We start from the raw sequence: 14,892 nt of genomic DNA, 5'->3' as shown, positions 1-14,892 counted from the left end.
AGTCAGCTTTTCTTTGTTGTGAACAAACTACCTGAAAAGAATAACTTAGAGGAAGAAATGTTTGTTTTCGCTCATGGTTTCAGAGGTTTCAGTTCATGATCAGATAGGTCCATTGCTCTGAGCCTGAGGTTAGGCCAAATATTATGGAGGAAGTGCATAGTGGAGGAAAACTGTCCAGCTCATAGTCGCTGGGAAACATGGAGAATGAGGGAGGAGCCAGGAAAAAGACATAGTCCCTAAGAGCACTCCCCAGTGACCTACTCCCTCCAACCATGTCCCATTTGCCTACAGTTTTCACTTCTTCCCAGTAGTTCATTCAAATTATTAATCTATCAATTGGATTAAACCACTGATGACATCATAGCCCTCATATTCAAACACTTCCCAAAAGTTCCATCTCTGAACATTGCTGAAATGGGGACCAAGTCTTCAACACATAAACTTTTCGGGGACACTATAGACCCAAACAATAACAGCCATATTAATTAAAATGATGTTGGCCCATTCCAAGAATGGTATATAAGTTAGTGGGTATAGAACATTCTACAATGTTCCACAATTTCACTTTGCCTTTTTGTTTCTGGAAAAGAGATAATGTGCCAATATGAGAAATCAATATTATGTTCTAATATCATTTCTATCATCCCCCAAAGTAGCACTTAAATAAAACATGAGTTCTTTTCATTTCTGATCTATTGTTAAGGATCCTCAGTAGCCTGCCTGTTTATACTACTTCTTTTGAGAAATGGAAAACATTGTATTCCTTTAAAATTCTCAGATTTATAGTGGTAGAGGACACTGAGCAGACAACAAAAGTGCAAAAATCATGTATTATTCAGAAGACATTCAAAAGGACACTTCAGCAGAATAGTTCTAGCAGCCCACAAATTAGTGGAACAAACTCACCTTTGAGCAACATGCATATTTACTAGTTTATTCATGAACATTTTATTCTTATTCCTTACCTTTATGAACAATAGCTAGAAGCTCTTTTAAATCATTGTTAATCCTCATAATCCCCCTGCAGAGGTTTGGTAGGTGAAAATTACAATAATGAAAATATTAAAATGGAGAAAGACAAATGCCATTATGTCTACCACATAAGACAGATTAGATTTCAATGTCTTTATAATGATCAAGATTCAATGCCAACAGCTTAGGAATGAAGAAAGATTCCTTCACCTCCATTTTCTTCTCATCTATCCCCACAGGGATGATATTTAAATGCCTAACCATGCTCTGAGTTGTCCTAGGCAAAGGTAGTTAGTGATCAACCAATCATTTTTTCTATCCTTGTGCTAATAGAATATAAGAAGCCATTTTCATTCTACCAGTGTAATTATTTAGTCTCTTAAATATATTTTATGCCAACATTTTGGCCTCAATTATTTCTTTCAAAGCATACCTACTAGAATGCAAAATCTATGGCTAAAAGAAGGGAATTGGGAGTGTATCCAATGAAAGTTGGAATTTAACTCTATCAATGCCTATAAGACTCTAACAAATTATTCAAACTCTATCATTGCCTCATGTCTAAGTCAAAGGTCTCAGAGGACTGAATATAACTCACAGTGGAGTAATAAAACACATAAGAAATTCTTGATTCTAGGCATTGGACTTGATAAGCTTTTAATATTTGAGAATGTTTCATACTGTTATCAATATTTGTAATTTGCACACCTGATGGTTAAAGTAGTTTAAATAGCTTGGTTATGGACTTTGTATTTTGAAAAATTAACCTTACTCAAAGAGAAGTCTGACCTTTGCTATTGGCTCTTAGGAGGCCATCTAAAGGCCTTTGTAATGTCATGCCTGATAGGAATGTCTTTGTTTAGCTGGGGACTTTGATCATTAGACAGTCTACTAAACTAATTTATGATGGGGTCTTTGAACCACATAGTATCAGTTCTACCTCTGGAGGGACTAAAAAATAATGTAAGTCATGTGGGCAGTATATAATCAAAGCCCAATAAAAACTCCAGCCAGTGAAGCTCAGATGAGCTTCCCTGGTTGGTAATACTCCATACATATTGGCTCATATTGATGCTAGCTACTTGTTTTTCTATGCACAGAGCACTAATGGAAACTCTGCCCTTGGTATTTTTCCTGATTCACCCTATGAACTTCATCCCTTTGCTAATTTTAATGTGTGTTCTTTTCCTGTAATTTATCATAGCTGTGAGTATAGCCACTTTTGGTGAATTCTATGAGTTCTTCAAGTAAATGATTGAAATTGAGAGTTATTTGGCAACCCCTTGAACTTGCAATTGGTGTCCAAAGTGAAGGCAGTCTTGTGTGGACTGTATTTCCTCTAATACACTTTGGCTATAACTTTCATACTTTCTCTATACAGTTTCAAATTATATATTTAAAGTCTCTGTGACTTGATCCCCTTGTAGGTACAATGGTGACACTGGACTGAAGGATTGGTGATGCCTCTTAGTCCTACATCATATGTCTAACTCCTTACACTATGATCAAGCCACTTATTTCCTATGGCATCTACAGAACCAGACAACACATGATCTAGGTTTTTAACTTTTCTAAAAAAAATAACTATTTAAAAGAAAGTCAATACAGATAGTCCCTAACTTAAAATTGATTTAGAATTGTTCTACTTTAAAAATGTGGAAAACTGATATGCATTTAGTAGAAATGGGACTTCAAATTTGGATATTTCCCCAGGACAGTGGTATGGAGTATGATCGTTTGTGATTCTGACAAGTGGCAATAAGCCATAGCTCCCGTCAGCCATACAATCACAAGTGGAAACAATTTATACTCTATAGTGTACTATATTGCTCCACTAGGTTAGTTGTATTAAATGCACTTTTTAAAAAAATTTATTTTTTAGTTTTTTAAAAACATTTTTATTACAGCATCATAATTATGCATAGTAATTGGGTTTGTTTTGACAAAATCATACATGCAAGGAATTTTATTTCAAGCCCCATTTCCCACTTTTCCTCCCTTCTTCTTTCCTGTTATTCTCCCTCCTCTACTTTATTAAACTTCTTCATATAAAAGTTAAATTGCCTTTTGTATCTTTATATATGAATATAGCATGATTTTGTTAAATTCATTCCACTTGTCTTCCCTTTTCCTTTCCTTCCTCCCTCTCATTCTCCTACATCTACTCCATTGATCTTTTCTTTATCTTTATGATATCTGATCCCCTCCCCCACTGCCTTCTTTGACTTATTTTGCTCTGGCTTCCACAAATGAGAGAAAACATTTGACCTTTGATTTTCTGAGTCTGGCTTAGCCACTAACATGATTTTCTCCATTTCCATTCATTTCCCAGCAAATGCTATTATTTAATTCTTTTTTTAATATATTTTTTTTAATATTTGGCGGACACAACATCTTAGTTTGTATGTGGTGCTGAGGATTGAACCCGGGCCGCACGCATGCTAGGCGAGCACGCTACCGCTTGAGCCACATCCCCAGCCCCTATTATTTAATTCTTTATGGCTGAGTAAAACTCCATTATGTATGTATACAGCATTTTCTTAATCCATCCATGGATGGACATCTGGGTTGATTCCATAATTTGTCTATTGTGAATTGTGCTGCTACAAACTTTGTAGTAGCTATATCACTATAGTGTTCTGATTTTGGTTATTTTGGATAAATACTAGTAAGTAGGATAGCTGGATCATTTAGTGGTTTCATTCATGGTTTTTTTTTTTTTTTGAGAAATATCCATACTGCTTTCCAGAGTAGTTGTATTAACAACTACTGTTGTTTGTCCTACCAAATATATAAGAGTGCACCTTTTCCCCCATATCTTTGCCAGAATGTATTATTATTCATGTTCTTGATATCTGCCATTTTGACTAGAGTGACATAAAATCTTAGTGTAGTTTTGATTTGCATTTCCCTAATTGTTAGAGATCCTGAACATTCTTTTTCATATATTTGTTGGCCATCCATGTTTCTTTTTTTGAGAAGTTTTTGTTTACTTATTTTGCCCCATTTATTGATTGGGTTATTTGTTTGGCTGACATTGAGTTTTTTGAGTTCTTTATACATTCTGGATATTAGGTCCCTGTCAGAAGAGTAGCTGGCAAAGATTTTCTCCCATTCTGTAGGCTTTCTCTTCACTCTTAATTGTTTCCTTTGCTGTGTAGAAGCCTTTTAACGTGATGGCATTCCACTTATTGATTCTTGGTTTTATTTGGAAAGTTTATTTGATGCTCATAGTTTCAGTGGTCTCAGTGCATAGATGGCCAACTCCATTGTTCTGGGCCCAAGATGAGGCAAAATATCATGGTGGAAAGGTGTGAAGGAGAAAAGCAGTTCAGAACATGGCACAAGGAAGCATAGAGAGCTCCATTCACCAGGGACAAAATATAATCCCCAAAAGCACACCCCTAGTGACTTACTTCCTTCCAACCATACGCTGCCTATCTTCAGTTACTATCCGGTTAATGCATACCTAATCACTGATTAGGTTTAGGCTCTCATAAACCAATTATTGCATCTCTACACTTCCTTTCATTGTCTCACTTCCTGAACTTTTTGGGGACATCTCATATTTAAGCTGTAACAAGTATCTATATACATCGATAATGAATCACAATGATTTATTTCTATTTGGAAAGCAGGTGAAAATAAGGAACATTGAGAAAGATATAAGTACAAACACATATAAACAAATTATAAAGCTTCTTGATTACTCTTTTATTGGGATTACTTACCCCATTCAGACTCCTTATTTATGAAATTCTTTTTCTATATTTCCCAATTTAGAATAATCAAAATCCTGAGCTTTGGCCTCTCCAAATGACCAGAAGACTGTGTGTGCAGAGCTCATATCTTGTTTCCTTAAGAAATGTTTCCATTAATAGTATTTATCCCAACAAGGTAACTTTCTAAGTTGTTTATTTTCCCCTTTTGATTTCCAATTATTTATGAAGTTGAGTCCAAGGTAAGTCTGTATAAGGTAATTTATTTCTTTCCACATAGATTTTTTTAAAATCCTTTAATGAAAGCCCATATTTGGCTTTCTTCATTTTCAGCCATTAGTCTTAATGAAACAGTAGCATGCTCACACCCAAAATGAAACTCATTAAGATAGAATTGTCTAAGGGGAGAAGGGAATTACACGTGCCACTTTTCACACTCTGGAATGAAAATCAATACTAAAAGTCAGTAGGTTACATTGAATCCACAATCCATTAAGTATCAATAGCTGCAGGAATTGCTGAACTTAATAGAAATGTGAACTTGATTTGTTGTGCATGGTGCTTTATTGTAGATGAAAGTCTGTATTGATAATGGTATGCAATTTGCAAAGTATATATACACACCATAAACTAAAACAGAGATATGCATACTGTCTCCATGTTAGAATCACCTGAGGAGATTTTTAAAAAACACAGAGACCTGAAACCCCATTCCCAGAGATTCTATTTCAGTTTATTTTAATTGAAACCCAGATTTTCATATTTCTTTAAGCTCCCATGATAATTCTAAGCACAGCTAGGTATAGGAACTGCTGCTATAAAGCATATACCATAGGTTTAAAGTCACTGTCTTTTTCTTTCTCAACTAAGAACTGAGCTAGGGCACTTTTCAGAGAACTAAAACCAGGCAAAAACTATTCTGAAATGTTTTCCAATCACTGAAAGTTATTAAGTCTCTCCTTTTTAGCTCTTGGAATCATTGTCCAATATGCCTACAGCTCTAATCTGTGCATTTGTGTCTGAATTCACTGAAAATACATGTTCTTGGCCCTGGTAGCTGAAAGTCTTCAAGCACATGACAAAAACTGGGAAGATTTTGAAGCCTCTTTGGAAGGAGGGACATCTTCTTCCAGGAGTCTGAACAGAAAATGGATCTCATGTTAATCTGCACCATTACTTTATATGGGTCACACAACTCAAACCTTCCCCCACCTCAAGCTTGGAGCATTAATGCTTAATCGTTTATCTCCAACATATGGAAATGTTTGTACTATATGTCAAAAAGATTGCTGGGGAGGAAATGGGGGTGTTGTCAGAAACTGATGGTTATATGCATATTAAAAAGCTCTTGGTTTTCCAATTAAGAAAATATTCCCTTAGGAACTATGCACCTATTACTAATTCCTCCTGTCTTGAAGTTCAATAATTGTCTTCAACTTTTCCTATATCCATTAAAACAAAATACAATCTTCTTTAAGTAGTCATGGCTTAATTTCTATTTCTAGCATCACTCATCCCAAATATTGAAGAACTCTTAAATTCAAGAATCCAGCACAATTCGCATTCATGGGCTGTCCTTATTAACTCATTGAATGATAGAGATTCTGTGGTCCATCTCTATTTTGTTTGCTGCTTCTGACTACTGCATTTGGGATTTGGCCTGGGAGTCTCCATTGATCTTTGGCTTCCCCAACAGATTTGTTCTCTTTGTCCCTCTGGCTTTTCATATATAGGGCTGTCTTTGGCAGAAAAATCTGCTCTAGCTGCAGACTCCCAGAATCCCATGTGAACCCCATCTCTTGGTCATTGCTGTAGGCCAGACAGCCTGTCACTCTAGAGTTGGGACTGGGAGTAGGAAGTGGGATTTCAACCAGTGAGAGCACACCACTCTGATACTCCAAGTTCATTGAGATTTATATGAAGTTGACTCCACTTCAGCTTCAGAAATGGACATTAGACTCAGGACTAGAACAAAGCAGAAAGTATAATGGTTTATATTGGAGGCTGGAACAATGCTGCCCAGATTTGACTCTCTGTATACTACTTACTTAACTCTAGAATACAGTTTTTATTTGTCTTACTTTCTTTTTCAGTAAAATAGACAAAATAACAATGTATATCCAATGGGGAAAGTGCTTAGAATCAGACCTGAAACATACAAACTATTCAATATTAGTTTTCATTATTCTTCAATGTCTCTGCCTATAGTGTTCGATTCAGGAATGAGCTGATGAACAAGTCGACCAAATGAGAATGAGGACTAAGGCTTCTATTAAGGCTTTTGGAGAAGACCCTGTCTGGATTTCCTGCTGATATTAAATCAGAAAGATGTTGGAAGCCTACATATTTGACTCCCTGTGGGAGCCTGAGCATGGAGCCAACATAGAAAACAGATTAGAGAGATTTAGCAATAACAGCTCCTGGTGAGAAGGCTGATGCTCCTAGGCTTACCAGTTAGCTGAGCCTGAAGCCAAATTGATCCTTGTATTTTTCATTTGCTTGTGACAGTTTAATCTCTTTTTTGGTTCTAAGCCAGTTTGAATTGGGTTTTCTGTCACTTGCAATCAGAAGATCCTAACTGATTCAGGAGTCAAGGATTAAATGTTTCTTCAGCCAGATAGAAAAAATATTTTCCAGTACCCTCAAACTATATTACTAAAGTGATTACTTGCATTTAAAGCCTGGTACACTCACCTCTTCCCATACCTTGGGAATATAGGAGGTATAGCAACTGTATCAAAGACTCATCAGGAAACCCAACTCTCAATATAGGATAAACTGAGAAAAGGTTGTTTACAAAGATATTATTTACAAAGATGTCAAGAGGATATGACAGGACCACAAGGAAAAAGCAGAGCACACTAAAGGATGCAGGGTAGCTGTTGTCCCTCCTAGGACTGTAAGAATGAGGTTAGATTGAGAATATGGAAAACTAGAAGGAAAGATTCATGTAGGAAAAGCCACCTATGAAAAACCATTGACCTTCAGTGGGGCTCCAGGAGATTTCAGGAAGAAACTAGAGGGAAAACATCCAGATTTCCCTCTCTTCTGTACTATGGCCACTTGTTAGGGCTCCTCATTGGCTAAAATTGAAGGAAGGCAGCAGAAAGTAGAGAATAGAGAAAGTTAGAGGATAGATCTGGAAAAATAATAGCCCAAGGATGCTGATGCTGATGTAACTGTGTTGATTCAGAGTCTCTTCACAACCCTGAAAATGTTAAGTTCTACCATATTTGATTCTATGATAAGATTTCTTGATGAGTTCATTGAAAGAGCCAAGTTGGGGGACCCATAGAGCATACAAGGTAGCAAGAGTTGGATTAACCCTATTCAAAAAAAAAAAAAAAAAAAACCAGTGAGGAACTTGAAGCTGTTCACAGAAAAACAGTGATCATAAAAGTAGTTTAGTGAATGGAAAATTTTATCACTGCAAAATAATTTTATGGGAATTGATTAAATAAATATGATACATATGCTAAATTGAATATCACATATAGCCGTGTAAAGGACTGGGATATATTTTAGAGTTTTAATACTTGCTTATGTTAAGGGACAATTTCAGGAGGAACTAGAGGGAAAGTAACATCATGTCTCTAATACAAATGTAAAATTGTAATGTGTTAAAGATTTGTATTGACCTCATTAACAACGAGGGAATCAGTAAGATGTTACAGACAATTCAATGTTGAATCCAAAGAACATTTACAGTTCAGGGATATTGAAGTGAATGTTCAAATTCAGGAAAAATCAGTCTCTTCCTCAGAGGGAAGGAAGGGAAGTTAGAGAAAGACTTTATTAGATGTTGTTATGGCTTGGATATGTAGTGTCCCCCAAAAGTTCATTATGAGACACCAAGAATGTTCAGAGATGAAATGCTTAGATTTTGAAGTAATAACCCAATCAGTGGATTAATCCACTGATATGGATTAATGGGCAGTAACTCTGGGTAGGTAGAATGTGGCTGAAGGAAGTAGGTCACTGGAGGTATGCCTTTGGGGTTTATATTTTGTCCCTGGTGAGCAGAGCTGTCTCTTTCTCTCTCTCTCTCTGATTCTTTGTTGCCATGTTACTTTTCTCCACCAAGCCTTTCTGCCATGGTGTTATGCCTCACCTTGGGCCCAGACCTATGGAGTCAGCTATGAACAAAGACCTCTGAATCTGTGAGTCAAAATAACCTTTTCCTCTAAAATTGTACTTGTCAGGTCTTTTGGTTACACCAGTAAAAAAGCTGATTAAAATATACATCTCAGACCAGTACTATTATTGCATGGGTAATCTATAGTTTAAAAATTACACAATCATCAAAGATAATGAAAGATTCAGAAACCCTATGGAATCATAATCAAATAACTCAGAAGTATATTCTTTAAACCAGGATTTCTCAACCTCAGCCCTGTTGGCATTATGAACTCTATAATTGTTGGTTGTGGGAGGAGGGCCATTCCTATACATTAAAGGATGGGCAGCATCTCTGGCCTCTACCAATGAGGTTCCAATATTACCCCCTGAAGTTGTGAAAAACAAAAATATTTCCCAATATTACTAGATATTGCTTGGTGAAGATTTTGCCGCAGTTGAAAATCACTGCTTTAAACAATGTGTAGTTCTCTGTTAAAACACATTTTATTTGTGTGTTGTGCTAGGGATTGAACTTGGAGCCTTGCACATGCTAACAAGCATTCAACCACAGAGCTACATCCCTAGCCCCCATGTTTTTCTACTTTTTCCCTCCATCTAGAATGTTCTTCAACCACACCTTTCCTCGGCTCTCTCTCTCACTTCATTCAAATATTTGCTCAAATGTCATTTCTTTCAAGAGAACTCCCTCATTAACCTGTCTGAAATAGAGCCCAGTACCCAATGAATGGCCTTGTGCTTTATTCTTCTACCCAGCACATTTCTTCCTTTTAAGTGTTCTTGTTTATTGACTAGCTTCCTTCCTCTAGAGCATAAGTTCTCTGAGGACAGAAATTTGTTAAATTAATGAATCAATCGATACTTGATAGAACCAAGATAAATTTACACAAAAATTAAAATATAAAATCATAAATGTAATTAATAGATTATTTTTTCCATTTTGCTGAAATAAAATAGCCACTTGAAATATCAATATGGACTGAACTTCCACACATGCCAGTTCTTTTGAGTTGGGTCCTCCTTTTCTTTCATGTAATTTATGAACACCATTGAAACAAAATTACTTAAATTAATCTGACCACACACCAAAGTGTGTTACTTATTAATGAAGAAACCAGCATATGGAGAGTGCCAGTTTGAAAAAAAGTTTATGGGACAAGGACATATGCTCTAAATGAGGGGATGATTCCCAAATAGATCAGTTGCTAAGTGACAACATTCATTTCTTTCACAGGGTGCTCATCTTCATATAGTCCCAAACTGATCATTTCCTTACTAAGGGGCATGCTTAATATTTAGGGCACAGAGCCTTCAAAGCCATTTTTCCATAACTGCTAGACATGAGCATTAGACAGGTAATGTGCATTAGCTGCCTACTGAGACATAAACAATATACCAATTATCTGTGGTTATCACTTGTATGTACCAACTAATAAGGTTTCATCCCCCAACAAAGAGGCAATTAGCACAATGGCACCAAACAATGCCAAGCAAAAGTGAACTAATGTAGACATAGGTCCTGCTTTTTTATTCCCAAGCAGGTATTAGCAGATTTCTACAGTAATCAAAGATGTTGAGTATCCAGTTTGCTTAAAATTATTTAGGAAAAAATCTTTTAGGATTCATTAGATTTTCTAACCACACATCTCTCTTTGAACTACTGTGACATTTGTTCATACTGCACACTGGGATATAATTGGCCTTTATTCAGGTATAATTGATGATTTACATTATTAAGTCTGTCTTTGTTCTATCTCATTAGTCTGGGACAATTGAAGTTGACATTAACACAGTGGCAACATTTAGATCACTAATGATGCCTCCTCCTTTTACTAACCCAAAACAGGTTAGTTCACCTCCTTGTGTGAAACTTACTTATCTTTAAAATGGGGATAGCAATAGAATTTGCTTCAAAAGATTGTGGTACCTCCTAAAATAATGACAATTCTAAACAGAGCTCAACATAGTTCATAAAGATGAACATCTGAATAATCCATATTATGCCTAAATTAAGTTCAAAATTAACAGTAAAAGTAAGGTAAGTTTAACAAATTATTACCAAGAATTTAACTTCCCTGCAAATCCAGCATTAGAAGCTCAGACACCCAAACAATTCAACTTGAGAAATATGTTTCTTTACCCAAATGGCATGCAAGGATGTAGTGCTGACAAGTAAACATAAGAAGAAAAATGATGTAATTATAATCTTTTTAATGCCAAGGTGGAACTAAGAATTTAATACATTTCCAAGGTTCCTTTAACAAGGGAACCACTGCTCCTGAATAGTGCTGCTCAGATATTTCGATTTACATTTTCCACATACTGCAGCTGATAAAGCAGCACTTAGCCTGACTCAGAAAACCACTGCTTAGCAGAGACCATTTTCCCAAAACATGCCACAATTCTCAGCAGGCATGTTCTCAAAAGACTTTCCCTAGAGAGATCAGGCTTCCTTCAGAGGATATACAGAACACTGTTTTGCCTGGAGATGGAAGCCCAAGGGCCTGAGGCTGTCCAGAACAGCAGCTGCCTCAGTCTGACATAGAGCTGGGTCTGATCCCAACCCACCTCCAACCCCTGTTCCCTTGGTACCCCCATCAAGCTTGCTCCCACAGTGACTTGCCCCAGCATCACAAAGGCCCTCTGTAATCAGCTGGTCCTAAAAGAATAGCCTTTGTTCCTGCCTCCCAGATTTTTCCTCTCACTGGCAATGCAAGATAAGTCCCAGAAATGTCAACTGCTGCTTACAGCTTGAAGATTTGCTCTGAGTCAGGGTATTTGTATTTTCACTGGGTTTTAGTGAGGATATTTTTTGGTTTTGGCTTTGATTTTGCCACTTGGTCTAAAACTTAGGGCCTTGCACTTGTAAAGCTTGTATCAAATGATTGAACAACATCCCTAGCCCACCACAGTCATTTTTTAAAATATTTTTATTTGTTATTTTTAGTTATACAGTAGAATGACAGTGGAATATATTCTGAGATATTATACATACATGGAGTATAACTGCCCATTCTTTCAGTTGTACAGATGTAGAATAATGTTGTTCATGTAGTCATATATGTGCATAGGGTAATAATATCGCATTCATTCTACTGCCTTCCTACCCCCATACCCCCTCCCCTTCATCCATTCCCCTGAGCCTAGACCAAAGGAACTGGTTATGTATTCATATATGAACATAGGAAAGTTATGTCCAATTCATTCTACTGTCTTTCCTATTCCCATCCCTGCTCCCTTCCCTTCATTCCCCTTGTCTAATCCAAAGTACATCTATTCTTCACTCCTCCCCCCTTTATTGCAAGTTAACATCCACATATCAGAGAGTATGTTTAGCCTTTGCTTTTGGGGGATTGGCTAATTTCACATAGCATGATAGTCTCCAGTTCCATCCATTTACTGGAAAATGCCATAATTTTATTCTTCCTTATGGCAGAATAATATTCCATTGTGTATATGTACCACTATGTCTTTATCAATTCAACAATTGAAGGGCACCTAGGTTGGTTCCATAGCTTATCTAATTCACCATAATTATTTTTGGAGGCAGAGGGGAGGGTAATGGACCGAAAACTTGGTAGTAAGAAGATTTAAATTTAGAAATGACCTGTTATGGACACTGTCTAGATACTTTGGGGACCTTGCATCAGACTTAGTAAACAGAGGGAATTGTTGCCTGCCATTCACAGCCTATGACAGTGGAAACCAGAGTCTAGGGGAACCACCTGAGACTTTTCACTACAGTGCCTCAGAGAGCAACATTGGCTGGGGAATACTTGTGAACCACAGACACTCATGGAAAACCCACAATCAGAGCTCCTGAACTCAGAGACAGCCACCAGAATCTTCACTGTGAAAAAGATCTTATAGAGGGGGGCAGGAACACTCCAGAGCCTGCATCTTGAACTACTGCACATAATGGAAACAGCAAACCCACCACATTGCACCCTCCTGCAGGCCCCTGAGCTGAAAAACCAGAAGCTGCTGGTAAGAGGTGAATAGCAACTAGGGAACTGGATCCTGTGCCCCTGAAGCTCAGGAAAGATCCACAGTCAAAGATGGATGGACATCTGCTAAATGTCCAAATCCCAATGAAATTCAAACCAAGATTCAACAGGGATTTTCTTAACATGGACATGGCTTACTATAAACAACTCTAATGTCAGCGTTGATCATATAAATAACTCTTTAACTTGAATGATAATTGGTAATCCAATAGCCAACATTGTACCTTCAACCCATTTGAATGTCTTTCATTTAGTGGTTTAAAACATTAATTGGAATCCACTTTCCTATCTTCATTTTCTTACCTCTAGTTTATACCTGCTCCTCATAACCCCTACTTGTCCTTTTGTATTGTCTCTACCACCTCAAGTACCAACCATTCATCTATTTCTCCTTTCTACATGGGTATAAGTTATCATTTTATAACTTCCTTCTTTCCTGTGTGTATGTGTGTGTGTGTGTGTGTGTGTGTGTGTGTGTGTGTATGTATGTATGAATCTCACTATCATGTACATCCACAAACACTAATTTAAAAAAAACTAAAAGTAAATACCAGAAATATTAGTAGAATACAGGGAAGGGAACGGGGGGAGGGAGAAGGGGAGAGAAGGAGAAGTATTGGGGACTAAGTTAGAACAAATTATATCCAATGCTTTTATAATTATGACAGAATGAATACTCTTGTCATGTAAACTAAAAAGAATCAGTTTTTATAAAATATCAGAACTGTCAAAAGAATTAAGAATCCTAGCTTTTGCCTTGACATCATTTACTCTGGACCAATAACAGGGCAAATATGGGTAAATATACTTGCTATGGACTAATATCTTTCTAACCTGAGCCCCAAGGTATGAGCCTTTGTCATCGAAGACTCCCTCATTGTGTACAAAGTATTAGATGAATACATACATATGCTTCCTTTGGAGCAAAAGACCCCCAAATCAATACTGCAACCATGTTTCTTTCTCTGACTTTTTTCTTTCCCCACTTTTTCTGTTTCTCAATTTTTCTTTTTTTTTGTCTTTCTTGTGCTTAATAGGCCATGGAAAAAAATTTCTTACCCCATTGTCTAGCCCTGTCCATTCCATATATAGCTAAAATGGCAAAAAAAGAAAGAAATGATCTTTTCTGAGTCTCAGTTTTTCTCGTCTATATATGTATGGACTAGAAATGTCCATATACATAGGGACATTTATATATACAGACATTGATATCTGAACATGACTGTACCACTATCATAAGCTGTTGAAAAAATTAAATGGGGTGGAATGTAATAAAACAGTAAGAAGAAAACCCACCACAGGCGATCACGTGACACAAAACAAGAAGTGTGATGAATTCAGATATTTATATCTGATGACCAATGAATAAAACAAACTTTAAAAACATGTGTATAGAAATCTGTAAACCAGTGGTTCTCAAACTTGGGCATCAGTGTCCCTTAGAGGACTTATTAAAACACAGATCAGCAGGCCCCTGAGTTTCTGATTCTGCAGGTCTAGGAGGTGCTTGAGAATCAGCATTTCTCACACATTCTAGGTGCTGCTGCAGCCCCCACAGAGACCACCCTTTGAGAAGCTCTGCTCTTAACTACTGATTCTCCATTGTGCCTATCTATATATTATCATTGGAATCATTTGGGAGTTTGAACATTGATTAGTTCTGTCTTCAGAGTTTCTTTACTTAAATGAGTTGGGCCTCAGAATCACTGTAGGCTTGGGCAATCTAATATGCACCTAGAACCACAGCTCTGGACCAAGAAGCAGCATAAACTAATTAATTGATTTTATTATTATGCCATATATCGCCACAAGGTCAGCTCAACTTTTCCTGTGTGTTTGCTATGCACACTCCTTAAAATCTGGTACATTAGGACAGTGAACCTAACAATGGATCAAGCTAGGCCAAAGGGGAACAAGTAGATGAATGTAAGTATGACAACCTGTGTAGGTACAATCATGCCTTAGAATGGTACCAAGTGAATTTAAGACCAAAGTACAGGTTTTTCCATCCTACATAATGTTGCAATCACCTGGGAGACTTTTAAGAAAAACTGATG

Source organism: Urocitellus parryii, chromosome X (assembly GCF_045843805.1).
Source record: "Urocitellus parryii isolate mUroPar1 chromosome X, mUroPar1.hap1, whole genome shotgun sequence".
NCBI lineage: Eukaryota > Metazoa > Chordata > Mammalia > Rodentia > Sciuridae > Urocitellus > Urocitellus parryii.
The sequence above is the reverse complement of the archived record's forward strand: the minus strand, read 5'-3'. Positions refer to the sequence as shown.